Source organism: Elaeis guineensis, chromosome 12 (assembly GCF_000442705.2).
Source record: "Elaeis guineensis isolate ETL-2024a chromosome 12, EG11, whole genome shotgun sequence".
In the NCBI taxonomy this organism is placed as follows: Eukaryota; Viridiplantae; Streptophyta; class Magnoliopsida; order Arecales; family Arecaceae; genus Elaeis; species Elaeis guineensis.
In genome coordinates this window covers 21,992,411-22,011,738 of record NC_026004.2, presented here as the reverse complement: position 1 = coordinate 22,011,738, position 19,328 = coordinate 21,992,411, and the positions used below count along the sequence as shown (strand labels likewise).

Genomic DNA, 19,328 nt, shown 5'->3' with positions numbered 1-19,328 from the left:
GGTCGACACCCTCCCCGGCCTCGTCTCCCCCCCGCCCCATCTCCCCCGACCGCCAGTGGCCCTGTCCCCAGCCTCATCTCCTTCGACTGCCGACGGGCCCCCTCCTCGGCCCTGTCTCCCCTGGCCACTGGCCGCCCTCTCCCCAACCCCATCTTCTTTTTTTTTCTTTCTTTTTTTCCTTTCTTTTCTTTTCTTTTTTTCTTTTTCCCCCACCTTTCTCTCTTCCCTTCCTCCCTCCCCGCCATCGACACCCTCCCCAGCCCCAGACCCCATCCTCGTCGGGCAGATCACAGTCATCGTCGGCCCGGCACGACCCGGCCCCATCCCCACGACCCCCCGGTGGCCCAAGAAAATACCAAAAAAAAAAACTTACCGTCCGGTAAGTCACAGTCACCGCCAGCCCTGCCCGGCCCCATCCCCACCGGCCCAGCCCAGCCCCAGCCGACACGGCCCAACCCCATCCCGCTGGCCCCCTGGTGGCCCGAGAAAACACCACCAAAAAAAAAAAAAACTTACCGCCGGCCCGATCACAATCGCCGTCGACCCGGCCCCATCCCTGCCGGCCCCCCGATGGCCCTAGAAAACACCAAAAAAAACAAAAAAAAAACATATCGCCGGGCCGGTCACAATCACCGCCGGCCCGGCCTACCCCGGCCCCATCCCGACTGGCCCCCCGATGGCCCGAGAAAACACCAAAAAAAAAATCTTACCAGTGGCAGACGGCGACGACGGCGGACAGACGCGATCGCGGACAGTGGCGGACGCGGCGGCGGGATGCGTCGGCAGGGAGAGGGGGGAGAGCAGAAAGGGGGAGGGGGGTAGGGGGATCGGTTTCACGCGAAACGGGGGCGAGGGGAAGAAAATAGATTTCAGGATGGGACTTGATGGGTCGCGAACTATTAGCGACAAAAATTTTCGTCGTTAATAATTAATTTTTATCGTTAATAATTGCATAAAAAATATTATTTACATCGAAATAAAAAATTTCATCGCTAATAAGTCTATTAACAATGAAAAAAATTTTCGTCGCTAATAGTTTCCACCAAAAGAATTTTTCTTTTCGTTAAAAATTTTTTTCACAAAAAAAAATTTATTTACGGCGAAAAGCTTTCCATCGTTAATTAGGTTATTAGCGATAAAAAAATATTTTCGTCGCTAATAATTTTTAAAAAAAATATCTTAATTTTTAAAAAATTTACGATGAAAATAAAATATTTCATCATTAATTATCTTATTAGCAATAAAAATTAATTTTCATCACTAATTTTTTTATAAAAAAATTAAAATAGATATTATTTTACTATATATATATATATATACATATTCTAAAATTTTTCTTCAGCAACTTGATGGCCTTTAAGACTTCAATATTATTTTTCAAGAATAGGTTAAGAATAGGGATCTTAGTCTAAAGATAAGTAGGGTTGTTATGAGAGACGATATGGGTGTTCCAAGCTTTGCTTCTTATGACCCTTAAATTTTTATATTTGAAACACCACCAGCACGTCCCTCGTCAATGGTGCACCCTTGGGGCATGAGCAACAGCAGGGTGGTGGTATGTATTGTTTCCATGTGACAGCTTTAAGAAATATGAGCCATTTGATGCAACTTAACCCAAACGTATGGGTATCTTCCTATGGCTTGCGTTTAGGCCACGTTTTTCATCTAATGCCAGCGGAAATTTCTTGTGAACATTATAAAAGTTTCACATATTGTGGAGACCAAAAGGAAGGTGCCGGTCATTCACAAAGAAGTAATTGGTTACTGCATGTTGATGCAGATGAGTGCACCATTAGTGGATCAAAATCACTTCATGAATGGGAATGGTGCCTCCGGGTTGGTGCTATTTTGTAACTCATAGGTAGTTTACTCTGTGGAAGTCAGCTTAGGACAATATGAAAGTATCGCACAAAGAGATTTGATATACAAATAAAGGGAACAGAGAGAAACAAAAACATAAAGATTCACGTAATTCGATCTACAGCGAGAGAAGATACACCCAGAATACCCAAAAGATATAAGTGCAGTCTCTAGGCAAATCATACGTTAAAAATCCAAGGCCAGGTCTTCCCCTAAGGGTGGCAATCAGGTTGGGTCAGTTTGGATCAGATGATAGATAAAAAATCTGACATATTGAATCCAACTTATTTATTAAATAAATAAAAAATTCAAATCCAAAGTTGACCATTGTATTAAATAGATAATCTAGATTGATCTACAATTGATTGAAACAAGTTATTAAATAGGTTACTTGGTCAAGCACTGCCACCCTTACCACAAATTGGCCAATTAAGGTACAACATCAAATGTAGCGTACGTGGAGCCTCTTCTCCGAACTCGACCAATGGGAACTTTCGATAACTCCTGCTGCGAGTCTCATCCCCCGGGCGAGGGTCCAAGTGCTGAGACTCTACCAACAGCCTATCCTATAAATACAAAACACATAACACAAAGAAAGATTTTTATTTTAAAAAAAATATTTATTAAACATCCCTTTTATTTTCGCTTATGGTCATGAGTATAATTCCAACCCGTACATCGATTTCATTCTCTTGCTTGGCTGTCGTCAAAGAAATAAAAAAAATACATATTATTTACGATATAATATTTTCATCGCAATTAATCTATTATTTTAAAATTTTGAAAATTTTTTAAATATTATTTTTTATCGTAAAAATAGAGTATTAGCGATGAAAATTTCTATTTTCCATCACAAATACATTATTTATTTACGACAAAAAAATTTTCGCCGCTAGTAGTCGAGTTTTTGAAATTTTAAAATTTTTTATTTTTTCACATATTAGTGATGAAAAATATTCATCGTAAATCATCAAGGATTTTGTGACAGAAAATAAAAATTCTGTAGTAAATATGAAATTATTTACGACATAAATTTTTTATCATAAATAATCTATAATTTTTAAATTTTAAATTTTTTTAATTTTTTTAATTATTAGCGACGAAACTTTTCATCGTAAAAATTTGAGGACTATCGATGTAATACAATTTTACGTCGTAAATATATTAATTATTTATGATATAAAATTTTAGATTGCTAATAGTTGAGTTTTTGAATTTTTATATTTTTTTAATTTTTCATATATTAGCGAAGAAAAATATTCATCGTAAATTATTAGTATTTTGCGATGAAAAATATGAATTCCATCGTAAATATTGGATTATCCATGACGTAATTTTTTTCATCATAAATAATTTTAAATTTTTAAATTTTTAATTTTTTTTAAATATTACCAATGAAATTTTTATTTGTGACATAATATTTATTTTCATCGCAAATACGATAATTATTTGTGATGAAAACTTACGTCACAAATAATTTATAATATTTAAAATTTTAAAATTTTTTATTTTTGTTCAAATATTAGTGACGAAAATTTTTAGTTGTAAATAATAAATATTTGTGATGGAAACATAGTTTTCATCGCAAACACTTGTATTATTTACGACGAAAAGATTTTCATCACTAATATTTGAATATTTAAAATTAAGATAATATTTTATTATTTACGATAGAAATAATCATCACAAATAATTTATATTTATGATGAAATTTTTTTCATCGCTAATATTTTTTATTGATGACAAAAAGATAATATCATCATAAATATTTTTTTATTAGCGATGAAAAATTTGATTCATCGTAAATAGTATTATTGATGATGAAAAAAATTTTTATCGTAAAAAAATTTATCGCAAAAACTCTCTTTTCTTGTAGTACCAATAGCAGTGATTAGAGAGTACATGATATCATCCATCTTTTTGATGGTCAGCTCGCTAATCGGATTCTTACCATTCTGATTTCCACCTATTGAAGCTAGGACTTGAGGGTGTGGGGCCAATCGTGTTATTCAAAGGCTCCTATGAGGATCTTTTTCGAGATGTGCAGGTCTGCATCAGATAGGAGGATCAAGACTGCTTGGATCTAGAGAGTGTCTGCTTATCCCAGGGTGAGGCTTTTTTTTTAGAAGGTTGCTGGTTATCAACTTCCGATGCGTGTGCTACTCAGGGATCGGGGTATGGAACTTTTTGTTTCTTGTTTGGTTTGTAGGTTGGAGGATGAGTCGATGGAGCATGTCCTCCTGTACTATTCAAGAGCGAGGTTGATTTGGAGGATAGTGGGTGGTCAGCCTTGGAGGCGAGCAGTAGCCCATAGCTGGGCCTCATTTTGGACACAATCCATCAAAGTACGGCCAAGATGTTGACTTGTACTTGGGGAGGTAGGATGAAGTATGTTGCCTATCAGATCTGACTTTCCATGAACAATCTGATCTTTGAAGCCGAGATTGTGCTTGCATATCAGGTGCTGGAGAGAGCCATTTGCTTGGCTGCGGAATATAACTGTTTCAATATTGTTGTTTCGTTCTTTGACACCCTGGATTCATGGGACACCCATGTTGCCCCTGTAGCGATCCAAAGGATTTTTTTTTTCATTTTTTAGGAGCCTTCTCCTTCAGGATTTATCAATGTTAACTTCGATGATAGTGTTAGGGATGGTAGAGGTGGTACTCGCTATGTCAGGATCTAGATGATAGATTGCTAGCAGTTGGGTGCTGATATCTATTTGAGCCTTCTGTCCCAGGAGCTAAGCTTCAAGCCATCTGGATGGGCATCATCTGTATCAAATAGGAGCTTTGAGTGGAAAGAATTTTATAGAGAGAGATTCCGCTATCATTATCAACTGGATCCGGATGAGATGAAGTAACTGGAGGCCCATCCACACTTTCGTGATATCTGAAGTTTCCTACATAATTCTATCGTGGTGTTTATTCGGCATGTTTTTCGAAAAGCGAACAATACGGCAAATTGGATTGCATCATACGTTGCTAAGCATACCGAAAATTGGATCTGAAGATAGGATGAGGTTTGCCTATGGATCCTATGGGACTTTTTTTTTTCTAATTATTTGTAGTGCGCTCCACTAGAGTGATGTGATCACCCACACGTAGCAAAGAAAAAAAGAAATGATCAATCACATACTCTATTGGAATGGTCTGCAAGAGTGTGATGGCTGGACCCGCTGATAGCAAGGATAGCTGAAACAGTCCGGTTCTTGAATCCACATCGTTGCTTGTTTTAGTCTACAATAAGGTGTACATGGACTTTGGACTCAAATGCACTGTAGGATTGATAATTTTCCACTACCTTTGTCTTAAAAGTAGACCACAATGGATCTAGTGGGTAGAAAAGTACCACATTACAAAAATGAGTGGACCATGGAGCCTAGCAGATTTTTTTATTTGGATGAGTAACGTGTCATAGTGCTGTCTTGACTAATAAAAGAGATGTCATATGAGTCTATTAGCCTGGACCAGTCCTCCTCCGAACATATAGGTCTGCTTTTCAGCCTTTCAGGAACGGGAAATTACCTTCTAAATGCTATAATTTCTCCGCAAGAAGAAATCGGTAGAAGTATAATCCCAGTTGTTAGTGTGATGCCTACCATGATTGGTCGTTAATTTGGGGCCAAAGTGCCACTTTTGTGTTCGGCAATTCATGGAATTTAGGATGTACCTCATTGGGCCCCTAATATTTCTTAATTAAATTTATAATTGCTTGTGCAAGAGCAAAGATAGTCTATCTCATCCCAAGTTGGTGGCGGGGCCTGGGCTAAGACCTGAGGCCACACGTATGATTAAGTGGACTGGAGGGACCGCATTAGGCTGGTCCCTTTCTAAATGCCCAAAGTCATAAAGTCTGCTACATGCTTGGATGCTGCCAATAACGCCATCCCCACATCATTCATATCCAAGTCTGCCTAAAACTTTGTTCTGTATTGCAAACTTTGCCAACTCAAACCATGGCATTAAGGTTCAGTTCTAACAGCAAAGCATACCACTTCGGTGGCAGAGTCACACCCCTTGTGATCCTCTCTTGCATGGTTGCAGCGACAGGAGGAATTCTCTTCGGTTATGACCTTGGGATCTCTGGTGCTTGTTTTCCTCTGAAGTTCTGTTCTTGTTCACGAGTTTTTTTTTTTCCTTATAATCCCCAACTAAAACTTTCATTTCTATTGGAATATATCGACTGACTCCTATACGCCGACTTACTCTCAGGCCGATCCGACTGACACCTGACTCTACCCACCGGACCGACAGACGACTCCGACAACGATTGCCGACAATATCCGGTCGAAGGTATGCCGGCTGAACAAATCCATACTGTTTCTGATCGGCCGAGCGGCCGAACCCATATCACTGACTCACTATCGGGTGTGGCAGCCGACGTCCGACTTCCACAAGGCACCAGATCAACCGACGGTGTTCTCGAGTCATCACCCGACGTTCCGACAGTCGAATACCGACATATAGTCGGCCGGCCCGTCCGAATGCCGTACAACCGCTATGGGCTATTGTCCTGCCAAGGACACGCGGTACGGCCGCCCTGGGGCATTGTCCTGCCAAGGACATGGATTAATCCCAATGACTTGACAATCCACGGCGATTTGACAACCCCCGGCGATTTGACAACTCCCCAGTTGTCTGCACCATTAATGGCGGGACCATACCACATTCTACTATAAAATGGGGTAAGGCAATAGTCTGGGTAAGCTTCCTCAAGCTCTCTGAAGCGCTTTTAAGCTCTTGAGCTCTCTAGCTCTCTCTCTCTCTCTCCCTCCCACTGAGCTCCTGATTTTTCACTGTTGCCTAGTCTCCTCTCTGACTTGACCATCGGAGGGTCCCCACCGGAGGCATCTCCGGTCAGTGAGGACTTTTCTTGCAGGTGCGCGACCCCGATGATCGGACGATGGGGGGATTGGCTGCAACAGATTTGATAAGCCAGGAAGGAGAGTTCGACAGAGGTAAGACAGCGAGCTCTACAAAGCTTGAAAAATCTCTCGAGATGACGAAAATCAGGGCTCAGCAATCGAGAGCTACCGGATCGGCAAGGCACTCTTCCCACTGGGAAGAGGCCCCTCCTTTGCCCTCCATGGTAGAACCCAGCTCTCCGCATCCGGTGGTGACCACAGAGGCACAGATCACGGCGATCGTGCGGTAAATGACCGTTCTGACGAATACGGTCAAAAACCTCCAACAGCAACCGACTCAGTTACCGCAACCGCCGGCGGAACAGCCGGCGGTGCATCCTATGCTATCCAGAAGCAGCCGCCGACGCCCGCATCAACTTCCGTCTCCTCCTCAAGAGCAGCCGTCTCAGCACTCCCACAGAGAAAAAGCGAGGCAGCCATGACGCGACACCCACCGATCTCGGCGTCCTTCTCCTTCCCAACTAGAGTGGGCGAGGAAGGAGAAGCGACCGCGGACACCGTCTGCCTCACTTTCAAATTCGTCGGGAGGTTCGACCTCTGGAATTTCTCAACACCAACGGTTGGACAACTACAAACGTAAATTCGAAGAAATCGACCGTTAGCTTGTCCAGCTCCAGACGGATGGTCAGAAGTCTTCGAATGACGTTGACTTTTGGACCACCTAACCTCTCTCCCGATTTATCCTCGACGAACCGATTCCTAGTCGGTTCAAGATGCCTCATGTGGAGCCTTACGACGGCTCCACCGATCCAGTTGACCATCTGGAGAGCTACAAAACTCTCATGATAATTCAAGGGACAACCGATGCCCTCCTCTGCATCGGCTTCCCCGCCACGCTTCGTAAAGTTGCCAGGGCCTGGTACTCTGACCTCCGCTCAGGGAGTATCTACTCCTTCGAGTAGCTCGAGCATTCTTTCGTGGCCCATTTCAGCACTAGCTGAAAACTGCCACGAACCTTGGACAGTCTTTTCTCCCTCAAGCAGAGAGAAAATGAGATGCTCTAACATTTTGTGGTCCGATTCAATGCGGCCACACTTGAGGTCCGGGACCTCAATGAAGACATGGCCATCTCGACCATGAAGAGGGGGCTAAGGGGGTCTCGGTTCACATATTCCTTGGACAAGACCCTCCCCCGGACGTATGCCGAATTGCTGGAGTGGACGTACAAATACATGCGCGTGGACAAAGGAGCTTCCGATCGGCGTCTGGCCGAGGGCACGGGCCAGAAGGACAAGCGGAAGAAAAATCGGACTCCTGCCGAACCCAGCGGGCCCCTAACTGATAAACGAAACTCACCCCAACGGCGGAGTCCGAGATCGCCCCGACGACGGAGTCCGAGACCAGCGCTTCGTAGGTATGACTCCTACACCCCTTCTCTGCTCCTCGTGCGTAGATCATGATGGAGATCGAAGGAGCAGAATACCTGCGACGGCCTCCACCTCTGAAGGCAAAGGGCTTCGATCGGAGAAAATACTATCGATTCCATCGGGGCCACGATCACAACACCGAGCAATGCATCCAACTCAAAGATGAAATAGAGGCCCTCATACGATGAGGGTATCTTGAAAAGTATCGAAGGGACCCACCGACTCGGCCCCTTCTCGACCAACGACCACAACCGACTGAAGAGGCAGCGAATAATCAGCCTAACACTGGAGTCATCAACATGATCTCCAGACGACTGGATCGAGGAACGACTGCTGAAGGGGAGTCGACGAAGAGGCCGCACCAGGACGATGTAATCATCTTTACAGATGGGGATGCTCGGGAAATCCAAACTCTCCATGATGACGCTGTTGTTGTCTCGGCGATAATAGCGAACTATGATGTAAAAAAGATTCTTGTTGATAATGGAAGCTCGACTAATGTTTTGTTTTACTCGACCTTCTCCTAAATGCGACTTTCGACCGACCGACTCAGGAGAGTCTCTATACCCCTAGTGGGTTTCGTTGGGGAAGCCGTCACAGTGGAAGGAGAAATTACTCTTCCCGTGATAACTGGGGCTGAACCACGATAAAGCACCATCCACATAACCTTCACGGTCGTCTAAGTATCTTCGGCCTACAATGCCATACTTGGAAGACTCGGACTAAATGCCCTCAGAGCGATAGTCTCGACATACCACTTGCTGGTCTGGTTTCCGACTAAAAATGGAGCTGGAGAAATATGCGGGGATCAACAACTCGCTCGGCGATGCTTTCAAATTTCTACTCAAGATAATAAATCGAAGGACTCCCTGACGGTCAACAAGCTGGACCAATGGGAAGAGGAGGAGCGAGGTGAACCGGCTGAACAGCTGATTTCCATCCCAATGACAAAGAATCCTGAACAGGTCGTCTGGGTCGGGTCGCAGCTGTCCGACCCGGAGCGACAGCAGTTGATAGAGCTGTTGAAAGCTAACGCCGACATATTCGCTTGGTCGGCAGCGGATATGTCTGGCATACCTCCGAAAATAATGACTCACCGACTCAACATCGCCCCTGGCGTGAAGCCAGTGAGACAGAAGAAACGATCTTTCGCCCCCGAAAGATAAAAGACCATCGACGAGGAAGTGGACAAGCTACTCGAGGCGGGCTTCATCAGAGAAACCACATATCCCGACTAGCTTGCCAATGTCGTCATGGTGAGGAAAGCCAATGGGAAGTGGACGATCTGTATCGACTACACCGACCTGAATCAGGCTTGCCCGAAGGACAGCTTTCCACTGTCAAAGATTGACCAACTAGTGGATGCGACATTCGATCATCGACTGCTCAGCTTCATGGATGCCTTCGTCGGATATAACCAGATCCGGATGGCATTCGAAGACGAAGAGCATACGGCCTTCGTGACCGTCAAGGGCCTTTACTGCTACAAAGTGATGCCCTTCGGTCTAAAGAATGCCGGAGCCACCTGCCAACGCCTCGTCAATAAGGTCTTCAAAGCTCAAATTGGGTGCAACATGGAGGTGTACGTGGACGACATGCTGGTGAAGAGCGCACAGACTTCAGATCATGTCTAAGATTTGGAAGAAACCTTTTGCACTCTTCGATGACATCGGATGAAGCTAAATCCGACTAAGTGTGCCTTCGGAGTAACTTCGGAGAAGTTCCTCGGGTTCCTCATTTCTCAGGGTGGAATTGAGGCCAATCTTGAGAAGATAAAGGCGATCATCGATATGCGACACCCGAACACCAAAAAGAAGGTGTAGCAGCTCAATGGAAAGATCATCGCACTCAGCCGATTCATTTGTCGGTCGGCTGAGAGATACCTCCCGTTCTTCAAAACCCTGAGGCAGATGAAGGACTTCTCTTAGCCGAATGAGTGCCGGCAAGCCTTCAAAGATTTGAAGAAGTACCTGACTTCTCCACCCCTGCTTGTAAAGTCAGAGGTCGGAGAAATATTGTACCTTTACTTGGCTACCGCCCCAGAGGTGGTTAGTTCGGTGCTCGTCCGGGAGAACGAGAGTCGAACTCACCAGCCCATATAGTATACCAGTAAAGTGCTCCATGAAGCCGAAACTCGATACTCGAGGGCAGAGAAGATGATATTTGCCTTGGTCATATCAGCGCAATGACTCCGTCCGTATTTCCAAGCATACACCATCGTGGTCCTCACCGACCAGCCCCTGAGGGTGATCCTCCATTGCCCCGACACATCAGGACGATTGACGAAATGGGCGGTGAAGCTGAGCGAGTTCGACATCCAGTATCGACCGCGACCTGCTTTGAAAGCTCAAGTTTTGGCCGACTTCATTGCAGAATGCCCGACAGCTGACCAAATGTCGGAAGATGGGAGCTCCAAAGAAGCTGCGACCTCTGAATATGACCCTGGGTCAACCTGGGTGTTACACATAGATGGAGCTTCCAATGCCCAAGGGAGCGGGGTTGGGTTCCTGCTCACCAACTCGGAGAGAGTAGTTACCGAGTATGCCCTCCGATTCAACTTCAAAGCTTTCAATAATCAAGCCGAGTATGAAGTGCTTCTCGCTGGCTTGAGGACGGTGAAGGAGCTCGGGATCGACAGCCTCAGAGTCTTCTCCGACTCCCAGCTGATTGTGGGGCAAGTCAAAGGCGAATTCGAAGCGCGGGATCCGACCATGGCAAAATATTTCCAGAAGATGAGAGATCTCGTGGCACACCTCAAGTATTTTGAGATCTCCCACATTTTCAAGTCAGAGAATGCTCGGGCCGACGCACTCTCCAGGCTTGCGACGTCCGCCTACGGTGCCTTGGGTCGGACACTCGTGGAAATTCTCGAGCAATAGAGCATCGACATGGCTGAAGAGGTGCTACAACTGACGATCGAGCCAAGCTAGATGGACCCGATCGTTCAGTATCTGACTGACAGAACCAGCCCCGAAGATCCCGTGGAAGCCAAGCGACTCCGGTGGACGGCCTCCTAATATGTAATGATGGACGGGCGACTCTACAAAAGGACATTCTCCCTTTCCTTGCTAAAGTGCCTGGGACCGACAGACGTGGACTACGCACTCAGAGAGGTGCATGAAGGGATCTGCGGGAGTCATCTGGAGGGCAAATCCTTGGCTTACAAAGTTCTACGGCAAGGTTACTACTAGCCCACCATGAAGAAAGATGCGGCTGACTTGGTTCAGAGGTGTGAGCCATGTCAAAAGTATGCCAACTTACAACACCAGCCCGCCAACTAACTGGCTTCCATTATCGCCCCGTGGCCCTTCATCCAATGGGGGATCGACATACTCAGCCCTTTCTCTCCGGCGTTCGGCAAAGAAAGTTTATAGTCATCACAATCGATTACTTCACCAAGTGGGTGGAGGCCGAACCTCCGGCGTAAATCACCGAGCATAAGATGGAAGACTTTATCCAGAAGTCCATCATATCTAGATTCGGACTGCCACACACTATCATCACCGACAATGGGCGACAGTTCGACAACCATAACTTCAGAGAGTTCTGTGCGAGATTTCATATCACGCACAAGCTGACCTCGGTCGGGCATCCACAGTCCAACGGGGAAGTCAAAGTAACCAACCGGACCATTCTACATGGGTTGAAGACTCGACTGAATGAAGCCAGAGGCCTCTGGGTTGAAGAGTTGCACTCGGTCCTGTGGGCATACTAAACGACACCCCGTGTCCCGACCGAAGAATCTCCTTTCAATTTGACCTATGGGATGGAGGCAATGATCCCATTAGAGATCGGGCTACCATCGACTAGAGTTGAGCAATACTATGAACCGGGTAACTTCGAGTGTCGGAGAGCTGACTTGGACCTCCTACCCGAGCTCCGACGCGAGGCTCAACTCCGCATGGCTTCCTACCGATAAAGAGTGGCCCGATACTACAACACTAAAGTTAGGCCAAAGTCTTTCAGACCTGGAGACATGATTTTAAGGAAGACGGAAGTCTCGAAGCCTCAGGATCAAGAAAAACTGTCCCCAAACTGGGAAGGACCCTACAAAATAGCAGACACCTGCAGGTCGGGTGCCTACCGACTTGAGACCCTGGAAGGAACGGCCATTCTCCGGACTTGGAATGCCGACAACCTGAAATTGTATCATCAATGAATTCTGTATGCCCTTGCTTGAAATATAATTCAATTTCAAAACTCTAGAGTCTACAAAGTTTGGCTCTCCACCGAGGGTCAGCCCTTGCCAGAAGTACGAGCCTCGACGTCCCGACTTGGGCCCAACGTCTCGTTGGAAATCTACATCTCGATCGTCGAATCTACGTCGAGTCTATGACTCGATCATCGAATTTACGGCTCGATCATCGACGACATATGACTCTTACGAGAACCATTCTGTCTACACTAACGGAAGGTCAGTGCTGGCGATGAAACCTCTCTAAGTTGAAGCCATGCTCCTTCCACAGTCGACTCTTGAGTAACGTGGCTGGCTAACTTGCCGACTTAGCTTCGACTAAGAAAGGCAAAACGTCAGGACGATCGCAGTCGCGCTCGCGACATACCGACTCGGTCACGATCGGTCGATGGATATATGGCTTGCCACCGTTTATCATGCATCGCGACGTATCCGCCCGACCAAGGGTCGGGCAACGGATATTCGACTTGCGACATACCGACTTGGTCACGATCCGTCGAAGGATATTTGGCTTGCCACCGTTTATCATACGTCCTGACGTGCACGTCCGACCAAGGACCGGACAACGGATATTCGACTTGTCATCGTTATCCTATCCGAATACGTCGGATACTACTCGACTATCAGACTCTACAAAATGATCGTATTAACGAGCTACGTTTGGTGATTGGCCGACACTCGGCCTAACGTACACGCCCGACCAACGTACACTCTGGGCATGTAGCCTTAACATTGGTGTGCCAGGAAGAAAAATCCATCCCTGCACTCACGCACAGACCCTCTCGACCGGGGGGGCTATATTATGGGTCAGGCATCGGAAGACCGAGCTTCGAAAGTCCCATATCGACCACAGTCGAGAGTATCTACTGCTTAAGAGTGCGGACTCCCTCTTGCCCACATGAGGCACCTTTTTTGAGGCAAAACCATGAGGGGTGGCGTTCTAGTGATCCCTGTAGCGGGCACGCACCATCTCGAAGCGGACAATACCTCACGTGCGGTGGAGGGAGGAAGGTTCGTACACTCTGGATACATAGCTTCAACAATTCCCAATATCTCACAGCTTACCTCTCATTCGTCACCTTCATAGAGTCCTTTCTAGTTATTCTAAGATGGTCCAACAGTTCATGGGTATTCGATTCTTGTTCTATGACCGGAGCAAACTAGCTCGCGCAACTGAAATCTAATCTCTCCTTTCTTTCTTTTTTTTTATTTATTTACTTTCTTCTATTCATGCGTTCATGTTCTTCTTTTTTTCATGGATTGGAGTTCTCTAATCTTCTTCTTCTTCTTCTTTAAAAAAAGAGCAGTATTATTTGTGTGAAAATTTGCCCTTTGGCTCAAAATTTGTGTGAAAATTTAAAGAAATTACTTAAGCAAATGATCTAAGATGGCAAAAATTTTCCAGGTGGGGTGACTTCAATTAATGGAACCTTTTCTAGAGAAGTTCTTTCCAAAGGTGCAGGCTAAGATGAGAGAGGATTCACGGACTAGCAATTACCGCAAGTTTGATAGCCAGCTCCTAACAGCATTAACATCATCGCTATATATCGCGGGCCTCTTTGCATCATTGTGTGCTTCATGGGTGACACGTGGATTTGGCCGCAGAACATCCATGCTTCTCGGTGGGGCCTCGTTCTCGGCTGGAGCTGCCATCGGTGGCCTCGCACTTAACATTTCAATGCTCATCATAGGTCTGGTCTTGCTCGGAATCGCCATCGGTTTCACCAATCAGGTTAGGTTTATAGGTTGCTAGGAACATTACTATCTAACCATGGCAACTGCTCTCTTCTAATTCTTCTTCAATCTCAAAACCATCTTCGAAGTGCCTAGTGTATGGGATATTGCACCCTACACCATGTGCACCATGTCACCCATGCAACACAGAAACAGTCTCGAGTCCCATAATGAGGTGAGGAGGCGACGATCGCAGATGACTGCATGGAGCCCACAGAAATGAGAAATCTGATTGGTATGTTGCACGGATGATGTGGTACGTGCATGTAGTGTAGGGTATAATATCTCCTAGTATACCTCTATGGCTACAACTAGAGGTCAGTCACATGTTTTAGTCCAGCCAGAATCCATTTGTGTGATTGCCGAGGACCGGTGATCCCCAGAGATACTCTTCCAATGAGGAGGCTTCTGGATGGACAAACCAAACACATCTCATGGACTTTGGAGAAATTCTTTCAGACAGGAGTATTGATTTAACATAATGTCACACTCATTCTTTTTTTTTGATTACAAGGTCACACTCAAAATGGAATAAAGTTGTCTTGCACCAACGGGACTTTGCTATCAAACACACACATGATGCTTAAATGGTACCCATCACCACCACTTATTGATTTGTGGAGGCCATTGGATGTTTGCTTGTGTCATGTAGTGTTCAACGTGGCTAGCTAGCTGAGGAAACAGCCAAATGCAACACAAGTTCTGCCCTTTTTTGCCATATGCTACATGGATATTCTAGTGCGAGCATTGAATATATTTGAGGTCTGTTTTGCCTCGTGTAGTCATGATCCTGTTTTCTTCTACATGGCACCATGCCTAGATATATATACCAGGAGGGATTCTATGCATGGTTGGCTGGAATCTGATTTAACAGAGTAGATAAAATGATCATATATATATATATATATGTATGTTGAAATTATGGCACATGCCATGTAACTTTTCCAGAAACTATACATTAGTGTTATTTATTTATTTATTTATCTTATTTAACAACATGTTAATCTATGTATATGTGCAAGTGTATGAAATGATCTCTTGTTTAATTGCTGAAAGAATTTTTCATTCGATAATTTCTTGATGCATTGGAATTATATTTCTGAAAACATTCAAATTTTATATGCAAATAATAGGACATTATATTTCCTCAAAAGCATTTGGATACTGTAGATCATTAATATGAACTCTGTTGATAAGGATACTAAATAGGCTAACCATCCGTGAGCACCTTATGTTTGGTCTGAACTTTAGCTTTCTAAATTAGTAAACAACTCAAGCTTAAGCTTTGCCAAACTCATTGATATTCAACATGATGGAGCTCAAATAATGGTTGAAGAAATAAATATATTATATTTCTATTTAGTTAATTTTATGAATAAAAAAATATAATAGTTGCTAAATATCAATATATATTTTTTATGCGAAGAAGACTGTATATCACCAGAAATAGTTAGATCTAAAAGTAAAAAGTGCTTCAAGTTCATTTATGGCCTTTAGAGGACATTGGGCCTCGCCAGAATCTCCATCTGTTGCTCATGAACCACTGGCTTTTGGCTTCAGCTTAGCTAGACTATATATAATGAGCGAGGCTCGGGCATGATCTTGCCTGCTTAAGCTGGGTTCCTTTACACCACTTAATGTCTATTCTGATCATCTATGAGATGTGCTATGGGATTTAACTAATGTTTTTCTTGTTTGTCTTTTTTTAATATATGGATTAGCTAGTTGGTTAGTTCCCCTCAACATTCTCCTACGTACTTTGTCAACTTAGTAGCTCTTCTCTATTCTACAGTCCGTTCCATTATACCTCTCAGAATTGGCTCCACCACACTACCGCGGATTACTCAACAATGCATTTGAGGTCTTTATCGGGTTGGGAGTCCTCTTTGCCAACCTCATCAACTATGGAACTCAAAAGATGCATTGCGTTGGCGAACCTCCCTATTCCTAGCTTTGGTACCAGCAGCCTTTTTAACTCTTGGCACTTTCTTCCTCCCAGAAACCCCCAATAGCCTCCTCCAACGCAATGAGAACCTCCAAAAGGCAATAGAGATACTGAAGAAGACGCGAGGCACCGCCGACATGCAAGATGAGCTCAACGACATGATTGCGGCAGCCAACATCTCAAATGCCATTCACCATCCATTTCATACTATCATGAAACGTAAGTATCGACCGCACCTTGTGATGGCGATCGCAATCCCATACTTCAAACAAGCAACTGGAATTAACGTGATAACCTTCTATGCCCCGGTCATCTTTCGGATTATCAATCTTGGAGAGAGCTCTTCTCTCATGTCGACGGTGATCACCGGAGTATCTGGTACCGTTGCTGTCATCGTGGTGATGATGATAGTTGATAAATTCGGCCGACGTGCTTTATTTATTGTTGGAGGAGTTCAAATGCTTGTCACACATGTAATGGTGGGTGCAATGATGTTGACACAGATTGGAGATTATGGTGGAATGAGCAGAGGTTATGCATACATGGTCTTGGTTTTGACATGTGCATTTGTTGCTGGTTTTGGGTTGTCTTGGGGACTATTAGGATGGCTAGTACTAAGTGAGATATTTCCTTTAGAGATTAGAACAGTAGGGCAGAGCATTGTGGTAACAGTGGGCTTACTATTTGCCTTCGTTCTGGCACAAGCCTTACTTACAATGCTTTGCCATCTTAAGCCTGGGGTTTTCTTCTTCTTTGGAGGGTGGGCTTTTTTTGTGATGACCATATTTGTTTATTTGCTATTGCCAGAGACAAAGAATCAACCTATCGAGCAAATGGATAGAGTGTGGAGGGAGCATTGGTTTTGGAAGAAGGTCATTGGTGATGGTGAAGAGAATAGAAAAATGGAAGCGACTAACGTAACGAACTCACATTTGTGAGATAATTGTACACACACATTAAAACCAGTCTGGCTCAAATTCCCAATATATCTCAACAAATCTTTAGTAAAACCTGTTTGCTTACCATCATCGCCAATTGAAATTTGCATTTTGTTTCACTTTCAGTCTCAGTTGTCGTTCTTATGCATATTCTAGGATTTGCATGAACATGTAAATATAAGCCGATCCTTCAACTCAGCAGTTGAAAGTTTAACAGAGCTGAATATAATTAGTAAGCAGGCAATATATTGACCACATTCATGAAATGTAAATATGTCGTATCATGGGTATTTTATGTGCATTAATCCAATCTGAGTTTTACTAAATGGTCTCACAATTGAACGAATTATTTCTTTGTAGACAAACTGTTATTGAAATTTACTAAAGTACATCTTACATGGTCCCTGGATGAATCTTAACCTGTCCATGCAACTTGCATATGCATAACCAATATGGCGCTAAACACATGCTCGGCATTCTAGGCAGGTTAAGGGTCCAAAATCACTCAAATGTATGCTAAATATGTTGATTAAATCATGATCAATTTTATTGGACCTATGCTACGATGTCCCATAATCCACATAGATCACAGGGTGGGTCCATTTTGATGAAATTCTTAATGACCTGTTATCTCACTCAAAAAGTTTAGCCAAAAAAATATTATTTTAATTCTTTGATCTTACATAAATACTACTCAAGATCTTCCCAATATATAATTAATGGGGAATCGAACACATGCTTGCATGGGTCCTCACAAACTAAGTGTTCTAGAGCCACAATTGTTTGCATGCATGGTTTGTCACGCCTCCGATCCGAGATTTGAATCGAGGGTCATGGCAACCGCCGCATACTCATAGAATACTTTTCCCATAAGCATGCAAGGCATCTCATCATGATATCTTCACACAAAGTTAAATAAATTTTTTTCAATATTTAATAATCAAACCTTAGTTCAAATAATAAATCAAAACTCAGTGTTCAAAAAAAAATAACAGTCTGACAAAGTCAACACTAAAAAAAACTAAAAGTCTTGAATCAACTCTGAGAAAATCCTAAATCAATGAGCTAACTCCATCTCTAATCGCTCTCCCAACCGAAATCCCGCATCATGCTAATTTTCTGGATCTGTAAGAAAAACATAAAACTTATCATGAGCTAAATAGCCCAGTCAGCAGTGTATACCTTTAACTGAATAAATCAGACAAATAATACTATGCTTATCAATTTACTAATAACAAATCAATATGTAATTTCATGAAATCATATTCGTACTGTCAATCATATATAAAAGTTAATTCATCATAATTTTCTTTTCTTCTTAAATTCATCAATTTCTTAAGTTCTTCTTACCAACCATGACTATGACCACATTATCCCTGTGGCAGGGTCATAATACCGCGTGTTGGGTATAAAATACCCACAGCCGAAGTTCTCAGCAGAATCGGCTCCAGGAGGTCCGCCCGGACTCCTACGGGAGCCGAACTTCGTCTTTGACTTTAATTGCAGGAAGACTTCGCCCGAACTCTTACGGGAGCCGGACTTCGTCCTCGACTCCAGCGGCTGCAGACAGACTTCGTCCGGACTCCTACGGGAGCCGTACTCCGCCAACAACTTCAACCACAAGCAGACTTCGTCCGGACTCCTACGGGAGCCGTACTCCGCCAACAACTTCAACCACAAGCAGACTTCGTCCGGACTCCTACGGGAGCCGGACTCCGCCAACAATTTCAACCACAAGCAGACTTCGTCCGGACTCCTACGGGAGCCGGACTTCGCCAACAACTTCAACCGCAAGCAGACTTCGTCCGGACTCTTACGGGAGCCGGACTCCGCCAACAACTTCAACCGCAAGTAGACTCTGCCCGGACTCCCAAGGGAGCCGAGCTCCGTCCTCAACATCAACTGCTGGTAAGCCCCGTCCGGACTCCTACGGGAGCCGGACCTCGCCTTTAACTTTAATTGCAGGAAGACTTCGTCCGAACTCCTACGGGAGCCGGGCTTCGTCCTCGACTCCAGCGGCTGCAGATGGACTCCGTCCGGACTCCTACAGGAGCCGGACTCCGCCAACAACTTCAACCGCAAGCAGACTTCGTCCGGACTCCTACGGGAGCCGGACTCCGCCAACAATTTCAACCACAAGCAGACTTCGTCCGGACTCCTACGGGAGCCGGACTCCGCCAACAACTTCAACCGCAAGCAGACTTCGTCCGGACTCTTACGGGAGCCGGACTCCGCCAACAACTTCAACCGCAAGTAGACTCCGCCCGGACTCCCAAGGGAGCCGAGCTCCATCCTCAACATCAACTGCTGGTAAGCCCCGTCCGGACTCCTACGGGAGCCGGACTTCGCCTTTAACTTTAAT

At 44.6% G+C, this 19,328-nt stretch overlaps 1 pseudogene; it reads left to right on the top strand.

Annotated features, from left to right (window-relative positions):
• Positions 1-5,720: 5,720 nt before the first annotated feature.
• Positions 5,721-17,056, top strand: LOC105054762 (hexose carrier protein HEX6-like; annotated as a pseudogene).
• Positions 17,057-19,328: the final 2,272 nt, after the last annotated feature.